We start from the raw sequence: 13667 nt of genomic DNA, 5'->3' as shown, positions 1-13667 counted from the left end.
GGATTCAGCAATCCCAAGCCCGGTCAGCGGAAGAAGCCATTCAAGGCGAATCGCGACGAACCATCTAACCTGGAGAGGATATTGGACTGACCTTGCCAGATTCATGGTCACCCCGATAAACCAGCCAATCATACTAACAGAAACTGCTGGGTCCTTAAGCAGGCCGGCAAGCTTAACGCCGAACACAGGGGAAGGAGGCCGCTAGGCGACAGGGATGACGGAAAGGTTCACCAACGAAGCACCGGGGGTAAGAAGCAATCTCCACCGGAGGATCAAGTACTCCCAGAACGGAAATAGCAACCCGGCTTCCGCCGCCCACTTCGTACGCGTGCAAAATTTGTACCGCGCATACATCATTATGCACTCAAGATACCATGGGCATTAGCGGAAGCACAATACGGACAACCCTGCAAACACCCCAGTAACATTATTTATTTATTTTCCTTTTTATTTTTTCTTCCTTCGCTATCCTTTAAAAACAGGTGACAAACAGGATAAACGTCGGAAACTGGTTCTATCGGAGTCCGGATCCGTATACTCACCTAAGGGGTTATTTCCATCAAGGATTCCCCCACCAAGGACGGGCGGCGCAGACGTGCGACAGGAGTTCCAAAATAAACTTTTTGTAGACCGCACTCTCTATTTCTCGAGCCTGTACTATGCCTGTTCCTCCGCCTCCAACCCTGAGCATGTCAAATAGCCGGGAAGATGGCTTTTATATATATCATAAGTAAGGCCTACCGCTCAGTTCCCAGTAAAACATACCCGAACTAATCATTCGTGTTGTCTCGCCATGGAATTCGGCTGCCACGTTTGCTTCACAAATATACCCTGGCATAACCTGCCAGGGGCCCGGTATGGAAACAAATGAATTGCCAGCCAAAGCCCGAACAGCTCTAAAGCGCACTTAGGCATCGCAAGTTTGGCCTTATATGCATCAGCTCCGAATCATTGTCTTGGGTCAATAGTTGGGTTGCCCGGCTCCTGTGCTTGCTACCCTACGTTCCGCTCTATCGGCTAGGGTAGTAAAGGGAGAACTACTGCGATTGTGCCCTGGTCTAAACCGGATGAGCACCTCAGTAGAGAAAGCCGAAAACTGACTGTCATGATGCGGCGAGAGCTGGTCAACCACTTGACGACTCTTTGGAATCTTTAGCGATTCTCCGTGTCACACGAGGGATCTTTTTCAAGATCAAACATGTAAGGCGCCCTATGCTGCATACATACCAGGGGCTATGTCGTAGCCCCACAATAAAACTCCTATGGCTAAGTGAAAGCGTTAACGCCCTATAGTCCGATTGCCTGGTTCATCGCATTATCACCTCCTTCATGGACCAAGACGTTGGATAAAGAGTGATCAAATGCTTTTCCGAGCACCCCTGTACTTCCTACAAGGGGCTGAAGCCGACGACCGGAAAACTTTCAGTTTCTATCAAAAACGGCCGCACAGGAGGAATTCAAGCTTTCAAGCAAAAACATATAAATAGATTAACTATAAAATTGTCTTTTACAATTATCATACACCTCACTCGAACATTATGTCTTTTGAGCATTGACCCTCTATCAGGCGGGTGGCCCCTAGGACGTCTTCAAAATAATGCTCCAGTTCCGGACGGTCCTTGCCTTTGGGTGGACTCTTCGTCGCAACATCGACGGCCTTCATCTTCCCCCAGAATGTCCTGACTCGGGCGAAGGCCATCCGTGCACCCTCAATGCACATTGACCGCTTCACAGCGTCGATACGCGGCACCGCGTCAACAAGCTTCTGCACCAAACCGAAATAGCTATTCTGCGCAGGCTCGCTTGGCCATAACCGGATTATGACATCCTCCATGGCAGCGCCGGATATCCTATGAAGTTCGGCCCATTGGGACATCTGTTCATTAAGCAGCAGAGGGCGCTTTGACGCGCCAAACTGCGACCAAAAAAGGTTCTCTGTTGCATATCCATCTCGCGCAATACCGCACCGCATCGGAAGAACTCTTCGGCAAGTCCAAATACTCGTCCACAGAACTCCACACTTGGTTAAGCTGGGCATAGTCCGGGTCACCAAACTTAGTTTGCAGCAGAAAAGGCTTTCCAGCCACAATCTCCTTCGCCCGCCGAACTTCCTCGCGGATTGCTCTGGATTCTGATCGCGCTTCTCTCCCCTCCTGTTGGGCCTTGTCAAGTTCAGCCGTTACGGCTTTATTCTCCTTCTCCAGAAATTCGCAGCGGCCAGTGGCATTCTCCAGTTCGAGTGTCATTGTGGATATCTTCTCCTCACCTTGGCACCGGGCAGCTTTTCGGCCTTTAATTCAGCCAATGCCTTTTCGGCAGCAGCATTGCTACGACGGACCTGCTCCTTGGCCCGGGTCAGCTCCGCTCGAAGAAATTCAACGGCGGCAGCACCATCTGCAGCCACGCGCATTCCAGCATCTAAAATCTCAGCATCATGTTTATACCACAAACAATGTATGAGGATCGCCCCGAATACATACCTTGCGACTCGTCAAGACGCGTATTGATTAATGCAAGATCATCCCCTGCCACGTCAAGCTTCCGCTGTAGCTCGGCAATTTCCATAGTCCGGGAAGTGGCCAAGGGGGAAGCAACTTGTGTTCAAGCTCATCGGGTTAGTCCTCAAAACGATCATTTTTGATCCTCTGTTTTCTTCCTAATGGAAGACAACCCGAGTCTCAGGGGCTACTACCTATACATAGGCACATCTTCGCAAAGGAAACATAGCTGAAAAAACATTATGTCACAAACCTCGAAGCCTTTAAGTAGGCTCATGAAGGCTTCATTTAATCCGCTCTTCGCGGACGAAATCTTTTCAATCATTGTACCCATCAAGGTACGCTGCTCCCCTGAGACAGATGCTTTCCGCAACATGTCCCGCAATATATCGGGAGTCTTCGGGTTTCCGAACACTGCTCCAGGGGCACAGTCATCCTTTGAAGGAATCTGTTCACCCGTCTTCAGAATTGCTGTCGGCTGTGAGCCAGACAGTTCGGGGCCTTTGCTATCACAAGCCCTGGACTCCCGGACGGTCAGAGATCCACCTTCTGGCATTGCCGCCTTTGTCCCTTGTGCAACTGGTTGATTAAAAGGGACCCTCCGCGACGACACTTCAGAGTCATCTGCCTTATTGGGCGAGGAGGTTCGAGGAGGCGTCTCGCTCTCCATCATCTCTGGGAGGAGACTTCCCGAAGAAGAGGATTGCCCAGAAAAATTCTGTGCCGACCTGTAAAAATGCATGAACGCATTACGAATATCTTTGGTTAACAGCAACAAAGCGGACGCTATCAAAGTACCCCAGATTCACTTACGGTTTGGCCGAGGGCTTGTCCCCTTGTTGGAGCTGCTCAGCGGCATCGCTTCCCAAACCCGAGCCACTCGTTGGTGGCATCTTGCCCCTCTTAGAAGACCGCTCCTCCCAATCTTTGGAGGCGGCCCTTTTCCTCCTGCTAGGAGAAGGGATAATGGATCCTTTTTTGCCCCTGTCTTCGGGCGAGGAAAGGTCGATCTCTCCGGACTCAGTGTCCGACTTACCTCCAGAACCAAGGTCCTCTTGGGCTTTCTCACTCTCCTCTTTGCCCTCCCTTACCGGCGCCTGGCGTGGTGCCGAGGCCAGCATCCTTGTTAGCACTGGAGTAGCTGGGTCTTCGGGAAGAGGAGTTGAACACCTGACCCGTTCCACCTTCTCTATCCAGCCCTGGAAAAAGATGGATTGCTCAGTATCTTATTAAGGGACGCTCGACTACAGTGTGTTCCGAAGTGTAATACTTACCGGGGTGGTCGAATGATTGCTGTGGAGGCCGATGTCTTCGGTGGTGGCTGGCCACTACTCTCGTTCCCCGAAAAACAACCTCCTCATTCCTTCGTGTGTAGTGCCGAAGAAGTGCTGAAGAGTCCGCGGCCCTTCTGGGTTAAACTCCCACATGCGGCGAGACTGCCGCTGGCATGGCAGAATCCGGCGGACCAGCATTACTTGAATAACGTCAACAAGATCGATGCCCTTCTCGGCAAGGCTTCGGATGCGACCCTGTAGAGTCCGCACTTCATCAATGGATCCCCAGTCCAACCCCTCATTGATCCATGAAGCAAGCTGAATTGGGGGGGCCGGATCGGAACACAGGCGCAGTTGCCCACTTAGAGCCACAAGGCTCGGTGATGTAGAACCACCCCTGCTGCCATAAGTCGGAAGATTCGGCGAAGGATCCCTGAAACCAAACAGTGCTAGCGAGCTTGCCCACTGTGGCGCCACCGCACTCTGCCTGCTCCCCCTCTATCACTTGCGGCTTCACATTGAAGGTCTTGAGACACAAGCCAAAGTGCGGAGGAGTTTGGAGTAAGGCTTCGCACGTGACGATAAACGCCGATATAAGAAGAACAGAGTCCGGGGCCAGATCGTGAAAATCTAACCCATAATAGAACATGAGCCCTCGGACGAAGGGGTTAAGTGCGAACCCTAACCCGCTAAGGAAGTGGGACAGGAACACGACCCCCTCGCAAGATCTGGGGGTAGGAATAATCTGCCCCTCGGCAGGGAGCCGATGAAGGATTTCTGCGGTCAGATATCTGGCCGCTCGAAGCTTTGCAATATCCTCCTCTGTGATAGAAGAAGCCACCCACCGGCCTTGGCGGTTGGGTCCGGACATGATCGGAGCTTGTGCTAGTCGAAACCCGGTTGTTGGAACTCGAGGTATCAAGGGTTGAGGAAGAAGCAAACCTGAAGGAAAAATATGGGGCGGTACCCCTATATAGAGACTGTGAATATTTAGCGCCTCCTCCCGGGCCTCAAAACTTGCCTGTTCCCAAGGAGTTGTACCCAAACGACGGTTGGGGTACCCACGTCCGGGTTGACAAGAATCCCCTAAAAAAGGGGAGACACGATCTCCGCTCGGATAATACATGCCAATTAAAATGCATCTTAGGGCGTGGGGCGATGAGCCAGCTAAAAGGCGGTTCACAAATAATGGCTGAAGCAGGCATGATGTCATATCACCAAAGAGTTGTCGGGGGATTGGACTCATAGGATATTATATCCTCTACAATTATGTATGCAAGTCCGGATACAATCAACACATTTGAAGACTATCTTGGAGTTCGGAGAAAGGGGAACCCGCCTTGCAATGCCGAAGACAATCTGCGCGCCGGACTCCTCGTCATTGAAGCCAGGTTCAGGGGCTACTGAGGGAGTCCTGGACTAAGGGGTCCTCGGGCGTCTGGCCTGTTATCCATGGGCTGGACTGATGGGCTGTGAAGACATGAAGGCCGAAGACTGTACCCGTGTCCGGATTGGACTCAAATTGGCGTGGAAGGCAAGCTTGGCGATCAAAGATTCCTTCTTATGTAACCGAGTCTATGTAAACCCTAGACCCCCCCGGTGTCTATATAAACCGGAGGGGTTTGTCCGGAAAGGATATACACATTACCATAGTCATATAGGCTAGACTTCTAGGGTTTAGCCATTACGATCTCGTGGTAGATCAACTCTTGTAATACTCATATTCATCAATCAATCAAGCAGGAAGTAGGGTATTACCTGCATAGAGAGGGCCTGAACCTGGGTAAACATCGTGTCCCCCGTCTCCTGTTACCATCGATCCTAGACGCATAGTTTGGGACCCCCTACCCGAGATCCGCCGGTTTTGACACCGACACCCATCAAGGGAGAGGTGTTCGACGAAGAGGTGCTTGCCGCCGCCGGGCTCGAGGTTGTCGACGAACCGAGCGCCGGTGGCGACGGTTCACAGGAGGAGCGGCTTCTCCAGGCCATGGGCGCCAACTTTCGGAAGCTCCAGGCGCTCCATCGCGCCCGCCTGGACAAGGCCAAGTACAGGATGGCAACGGTGGACAAGGCAGAGGCGGATCTCAAGGTACACGTCACCGAGACGCAAACTTGGTTCCACCAAGCTTCTGAGGAGCTGAAGACCGCCCAGGGCGAGCTGGCCAAGCGCGAGGTGGAGCTCACCATGAAGCGGGCTGACATCGAGAAGGCCCAGGAGACGGCGAAGTACCTGGCCGCCGAGGCCGAGGCTGCTCGAACCCAGCACCAGGCCATGCTGAACTCCCAGGAGGAGGACCTTGCCGTGCGCGAGGAGAAGCTTGCCACAACGTTCCGCGGCAAGGATGAGGAAGTGGAGAAGCTCGTCGTGCAGCAGACCCGGGAGCTGGAGCAGAGGCACAAGGAGGCACTCGATGCCCGGGCTCTGGTTCACGCTGACAAGGTGAAGGAGCTGGAGGTGGAGCAGGATAGGCTGAAGGACCAGACCCAAAAGCTGACAGAGGAGAAGAGCACGCTCAACGGTACTCTGGTCGAGGCGCATGGGCGCGGCCATCAGCAGGGCCGGGCAGCTTTCTGAGGCCAACAACTCCATCAAAGACCTCAAGCTGAAGCTGGAGGGTCTCGAGGGAATGCTGTCAGAGGCCCAGGCCCGGGAGGGATCCCTAGCCAAGGACCTGGAGGCCGAGAAGCAGCTGCGGAAGAATGAGACCGCCAACCACAAAGACTTTATGGAGGGTGAGAATCGCTGGATCGGCCGCCTCGAAGACGTCGCCGACAGGATTACCACACAGCTGGCCACCATGGGGATGCCAAACGTGAGGTACGCCCCGGATCGCAGCACGACTCCCAACGCCAGGCTGACCCTGTTCTTCGAGGGTGTTCTCGGAGCCCTGGAGCATTTCCGCTCCACCAGGGCGACTTTCCTGGCCAATGAGGCCCGGAGGCTTTGCCGGGGTGCCATGACCAAGGTTCTCACCAAGGTGGCATACCGGAATCCCAACCTCGATTTTGACGCTGCGCAGGAGAGCTTGCCGGAGGGTGTGGACCTCGCGCCGCTCAGGGAGCGGATCGAGCCCGTCATCAGCGGCATCAATAAAATCCAGAGGGTAGAGGACCAGCGCCAGGACTAGGCACCCCGCTATCGTCGTTGCATGTTCATGGCCGAGACAATTTCTATCTTTAATTTGAACCGCAGCAACAATTGATGTAATATAACTCTGCACTACTTTTGAATCATCGCATGTTATTTTCCTGTTCAATCTCTCTCTCTCTGTATGTCCACCCTACGTTAATCGGGTAGGCTTGCCGGCGCGTAACCCAGGGCGCGGCGCCTCGAGGACGGATCCTCGATAGCCTGCCGGGTGTGCTTGCTGCCAGGCAAACCACCGCGGCCGCTCGAACTGTCGAGCTTGACTCGAGTCAGAATCGAGAGCGTTGCCAATCGCGGAAGGCTACCGTGCTGCTCTCGACGCGGCCGCTTAAGCTGTTGAGCGGACTCGAAACAGGGTAAGGGCGTTGCCAATAGCGGAATGGCCCCATTGCGTGCAGGTTTTCCATACAAAGAATGAAATCTCCGAGGGGAATAACCTTATATAAAAAGGAAATATTTAAAGTTCGGTATGACTTAGCTTTCCTGTCGCCGCACCGGCGTCCTTCGCGCTTGCAGGCGGCGTCGTTCTCTTGGTCGTCTTCTTCTTTGGAAGTCGTGGCCACGAGAAACTGCTAAGCTGGCTGCAAAACCAGATTCTCACGACTGCGCCCCCTACCTGGCGCGCCAAAGATGTCGGTGGGAACGACACCTATGGGATCACTGGAATCCCTTCTACGGTCGGCGGGCGTGGGGTTGTGAGAAGAGCAGGTCCAGGAGCTAGCGCAAAGATCGTTTACCCAGGTTCGGGCCGCGGGGATGCGTAATACCCTAGTCCTGCTTTGGTGGATGTATTGAGTGTTCTTGAGCTTTCGAACTAGCTATGGTGGCTGCATCGTTCCAAACACTACAAAAGAAGACACTTCTGTGATGATACGTGTTTGTCACAGTAGGTCACGTTTTCCGTCATGCATGTGAATCCATGACAAATTAATGACAGAATCAAGATAGTCATACTTGTGCCGTCGTAGAAGTGATCCATGACATTACCAAAATTATCATCACGGAAGTGTCCACTTCCATGACGATAAATCGCGCATCACAGAAGTGCTTTCGTCAAGGGTGACCGACACGTGGCATCCACCGTAACGGAACGCTGTTAAGCTATCAGGTCCGGTTTTGGATCCGATAACCCGTTAACAGCCCCGGCCAATGGAGATTTTCCACCTGTAAAATCATCATTGGCTGGAGGAAACACGTGTCAGCTCACCGTTGGGACAGACGTCACCACTCATTGGACCCAAAGCGCCTATGATACGTCGACACGTGGCACGGCCCAACAGAGGCCCATTCCTGTGAAAAGGCCGGCCCGTTTGACTTGGTCAAAAGGTGGCGGGCCGGCCCACGGCAAGCCTGTTAATGGCATGTTCGCATATAGCCCATTTACAGGCCGATAACCCAGGGCCCATTTATGGCCTATCCGAATTAAGCCCAGTAGCGTCTCTGGGCCGTCCAATATAATTCCAACCCGTTTTAACTTCCGGCCCATGTATGGCGCATGACGTCTTTTGGCCCATATGAGGCCCTTAGTAACCCTCGGCCCATTAACGGCCCATGGTAAAACTGGCCCGTAATGAACAGTGTATCACTTTATACCCATTAACGGCCCATTATTCCGTTGGGCCGTTTCCAGCCCATGTTATCTTTCGGCCTTCTTAGGGCCCATTTATTCTTGGGCTCATTTCCAGCATTCGTTTACTTTCGGCCCGTTACTGTCATTTTCTGCTTGTGGGCCAAATACAGCCCGTGGTTACAGTCGGCCCGTTTGTGGCCCGTTAATACGTTGGGCCATTTTCATAGCATCATCAAATACGGCCTATTAACGACGGCCCGTTATGGTCGGCCCATGAACGGACGATTTCAACTCTAGCCCATTTACGGCCATAATGTGGTTTGTTATTGGCCCATGTTTGGCCAACCGATCATACGGCCCGTAGAAGGCCCATTGATGATACGGCCCGTAGAAGGCCCATTGTGTCTATGCCCCGTAGAAGGCCCATTGTGTCTACGCCCCGTAGAAGGCCCATTGTTTCTACGGCCCTTAGAAGGCCCATTGTTTCTACGGCCCGTAGGAGGCCCATGTTAACTACAGTAAATATGTAGCCCATTGTTAATGTGGCCTAGTTTTAAAAAATAGGTTATTCCGGCCACTAGCAAACCACGGAAAAAGAACTGCACTGACTACAAGAAAACAAATAAACAATACAACGGAAATAAATAGGCAAGTAAGTTACGCTAGGCTATCACGGCTATTACACATATTACATCCACTGGGCATCAAAGTTCGCCACAAATGCAAATATAGGGAACAAAGTAGCATATAAACGCCGCAGCAAAACAAGTCCAGAACTGAAACCACTTCAGAAGAGCTCAAGAAACAATATCCTGGGTACCCATAATGCTGGCAAGATGCTTAGCAAGCTTATTAACTTTCTCTTGTTTGGCGCTTAAATCCTCCAGCACTTGCTGTTGCACCAGAAAGTATGCATCTGAATTCTGCAGGGACTTCCTCAGTCCTTCAGCTTCTTGTCGCATAACATCTGATCGATGTCTTTCAACTTGAAGTTGAGACTCAAGAAGCCGAACTGATTCAGGCAGCGAGTATGAAGAGCTGGTGCCAGCAGTAGTAGCCAGTAACTCGAACACTACATCAAGATAGGACTTTGGGGTTGTCTCAGTGTCCTCAGTATAGTTTTTATCAGCTTTCTTGCAGAACAACAGGGATGTCTCACTATCTTGAACCTGATCTGCATTACTTCCTTTACCATTGCATAACGGGGTACTCTTCTCCAATATTTTATCCGCGTTCTAAAGGAGAAACAAACAAACACATCACAGGTTTACAATGTAGTATATGAAACTCATTTTGGTAAACCAGTTCAGTAGTAAGGTGGAAAGGATAACAGCATGAAACAAACATATATCTATGTAGTATGGTCACTGTATGGTCTATATCATTCTAGTTTATGTTGCCAAATCAAGATAGATACAGTTCGAATCATATCTATTTAAGACAAAGCAGCATAGACAGAATATAAGTGTGGGAAACTACACAACAATAATAACACTTGTAATGTGCATGGCATGAGAACATAACTGTTTATTCAATTGAAACTGAAATCAACATAGAGCAAGTTACAACAGCAAACACGTTAAAGAAACAGGTTTAAAACATACCTGTTGTGCCATTGGAGTTTCAATTGCATCCTTCAAATTTGAAATTAGTTGGTATGAGTAAATACAGTGATGCAAGAGCAAAGTAGTATGAACCATAGCTACGGAACCTGACCTGAGAACAATTCTTCTTCTGCTTTAAGCATTGACTTGGGGTTCGGAGTGGTGGTCCTCGTGCTTTGGGCACTGCAGTTGCCTTACTAACTGCTCGTGTTTGGGTGCTCTGTGGTGGAGACGGTGCTATGTCAACGGGAACTGGGTTACTATCTGCTGGGGTTGGGGTTAGAAGGGGTGTAGCTGGTTCTCTGCCCAACTAGGTAGGGGTACAATCTGCATGAGTCTGGGTTATGTCTGGTGGGGCTGGTTCTTGGGCAAGTACAACCGTGGTTCTATCTCCATCGACAGGTAGCACGATCTTTTCTGAAGACCGTGTTTTTACTCCCACAGGTACTGCCATCACCCCCTCCAGTTGAAATGGCTGATAAACAATAAAAGTAATTGAATGTACAGACATTGTAAGATAGACATGTGCAATGGATAGTAGGGAAGAAAACAGGGCATGAAATAATTCACATTTATGTTGTCTAACCAAACAGAATAGCAGGACATAATTTCAAATATATGATGGCTAATTAAACAGGATAGCATGACACAATTTCACATGTATGATGGCTAACTAAACAGGATAGAATGACATACTTCAAAATATGATGACTATGTAAACAGGATGACATGATATAACTATACAATGTGTCTATTAAAGTGGTTGGCATGCCATAAATCACAAACATGCCGTCGATGGAAACATGATGGCATGATATAATTCACGGATAGAATGACATAATTCAAAATATGATGACTATGTGAACAGGATGAGATGATGTAACTATATTATGTCTTTACAAAATGGGTTGGCATGCCATAATTCAGATACATGCTGTCTATGTAAACATCATGGCATGATATAATCCAAATATACGATTTATATACTAAGGAGGTGAGCAGAGGGCAATCGCATATATGATGTGTCAACTAAGGAGATGGCATTCAATATCGTGTATATGATGTAAAAACTAAGCATGGCAATACAACATATGCATGATATGAGTAATATAACCCTGCCAAGTTTGAGCATACACCTCAGGGGGATAATAGGACTGGTCATCTGCCTCTGAATCCTCCTCTGAAGAGCTATCTGTAACCAGCAACATATCTGCTTCACCAGGTAGCATTGTCTGCTCTGAAGACCTTGTTTTCACTCCAGATTTCTCCATCACCAATTCAAATGGCTGATGCACAGGAAGAGCAGTTGAATATACAAACATTGTCGACAAAAGCAATGAGAAATACAAAAAAAGGACGGCATGATATAATTCACATATATGACGCTTGGCTAAACAGCATGGCATTGCATAATTCACATATATAATGCCTTGCAACAAGATAGCATTGCATAATTCACATATATGGTAATTAGACACTAAACAGGTGGCATTCACACAAATCATGTCTAAACTAAGCAAATGACATAGCAATGCAAGATACCATACGCACGATATGAGCAACATAACCCTGCCAAGTTAGAGCATGCACCTCGGGGGGGAATAGGACTGGTCATCTGTCTCTGAATCCTCCTCTGAGGAGCTATCCGTAACCAGCGAGATATGCGCTTCGTCAGATAGCATAGTCTACTCTGAAGACCTTGTTTTCACTCCAGAATTTTCCATCACTGTGTCAAATGGCTGATGCACACGAAGAGTAGTTGAATGTACTAACATTGTTGACAAATGTAATACGTAACGAAAAAAAAGGATGGCCTGATATAATTCACATATAAGATGACTGGCTAAGCAGGATGGCATTGCAAAATTCACATATATGATGCCTGGCTAAACAAGATGGCATTGCATAATTCACATAAACGATGAATAAACTAAACAAATGGCATTCACACAAAGCATGTCTAAACTAAGCAGTTGACATATTTGATGTATAAAGTAAGCAATGCAAGGCACCATATGCATGATATAACCAACATCGGCATGCCAAGTTAGAGCGAAGACCTCATGGGGTAAATAGGAGTGGTCTTCTGCTTCTGAATCCCCCTCGGAACAGTTATCTTCCTCTTGATTACGATCCGAAATGGGTGGAGGGGGGCTGCCTTTGCGCCCACCATGGAGCGACGTCTGCATGAAATTTTATTGCCACGCAAGGCTCGTCTCTTTTGCTCTACATGTTCAGTTCCATTGTGTACAATAACTGACATGCATAGGAATAAAACATAGTGAGATTATGTAAGGAGTGCATGCACAAATCCAGAGTGATGGTAGCAAACTGTGGATAGACCCAAAACCAATGATAGCAGGCAGATAATAGCTTTAGTTAAAAAATACAGATAATGGCTCCTTTAATGTTTGTTTGCACCCAACATGAAACTCATAGTAGATACCCGAGATTAACCAGATAGTAGACAGATAGTACTGATTGTTGCCCCAATATGTACCCCACAACCATTTAAAAACTCAAGTTTCAGCACAAGTTTGGACCTGACTCGGAGTCTAATAGGTGAACACGATGATAAAGTAGCATGTCATCATATTAAGCGATGCATAACGTAAGCAGACACGAAAGAGTGCGACCTCTCTTGCGGACCCGTGTAGTCCTCAAGGTCATCTGCTCAGTTGATGATGGTAATGCAGTTGTCGTGGCTGCCGGCGGCGGGGAAGAAGATCTGAATCGGCGAAAGACAGTCTGGAGAGCGGATTCCTGCTGTGGTGAACCCTTCCGTCGTTGGAGCAGCTGAGCTGGGGTGGAACACAGCACCGCAGGAGCAGGACAAACCACACAAGGTTTTCTTTGACACATATCTGTAACAGAAGTAATTGTGTAAGGGCTTGTTTGAATTTGAGGATTCTAACAATGCAGGGATAGGAAATAGACAGGAATAGGATAGGAATGCACGTGCAAAATAGAGAATTTAAAAACACAGGATTTCTGCCAATCTGGGTGTTTGGTTCACAAGAATTGGAAGATCACAGGATGCAAAGAAGCATGGTGAGATTAAGTCAAACCACAAGAAGTGTACAACCTCTTTGGCGAAGCCATGTCGATCTCAGCGTGATTGGGTTGGCCGGTGAGGATGCTCCGGCTGACTTGGCTGTCGGAGGAGGGGAAGAAGGTCTTAGGCATCTGGAGATGGAGCCCGAGGTACTGCTCCGCTGTGATGGAGGGTTTCGTCGTTGGAGCAGCTCCGGTGAGTTGTATGACGCCGAGGCTGAAGCAGGACAAGAGAGATAACGTTAACCTGAGTGGAATTCTAATAGCATCTCCAATAGATGACGTAAAATACATAACCACAAAGTGCTAGATGTATACATCAGCCGCTCATCTCTGAACTTAACTGTCAAAACTGAATTTAACTGTCGAAACTGAATTTTGCTGTCGAAACTGAATTTTACTATCGAACCTGAACGCACTAGAGGTGAGGCTACATGTCAGTCGACTGACTTTTTCATCTCTGGTCAGTCGATTTTGCAGCCGTTGGATACGAAATCAAGGGCCTGCAGTTCATCT

This window comes from Aegilops tauschii, chromosome 3, assembly GCF_002575655.3.
Source record: "Aegilops tauschii subsp. strangulata cultivar AL8/78 chromosome 3, Aet v6.0, whole genome shotgun sequence".
Classification (NCBI taxonomy): domain Eukaryota; kingdom Viridiplantae; phylum Streptophyta; class Magnoliopsida; order Poales; family Poaceae; genus Aegilops; species Aegilops tauschii.
This window is presented reverse-complemented; position numbering follows the sequence as displayed.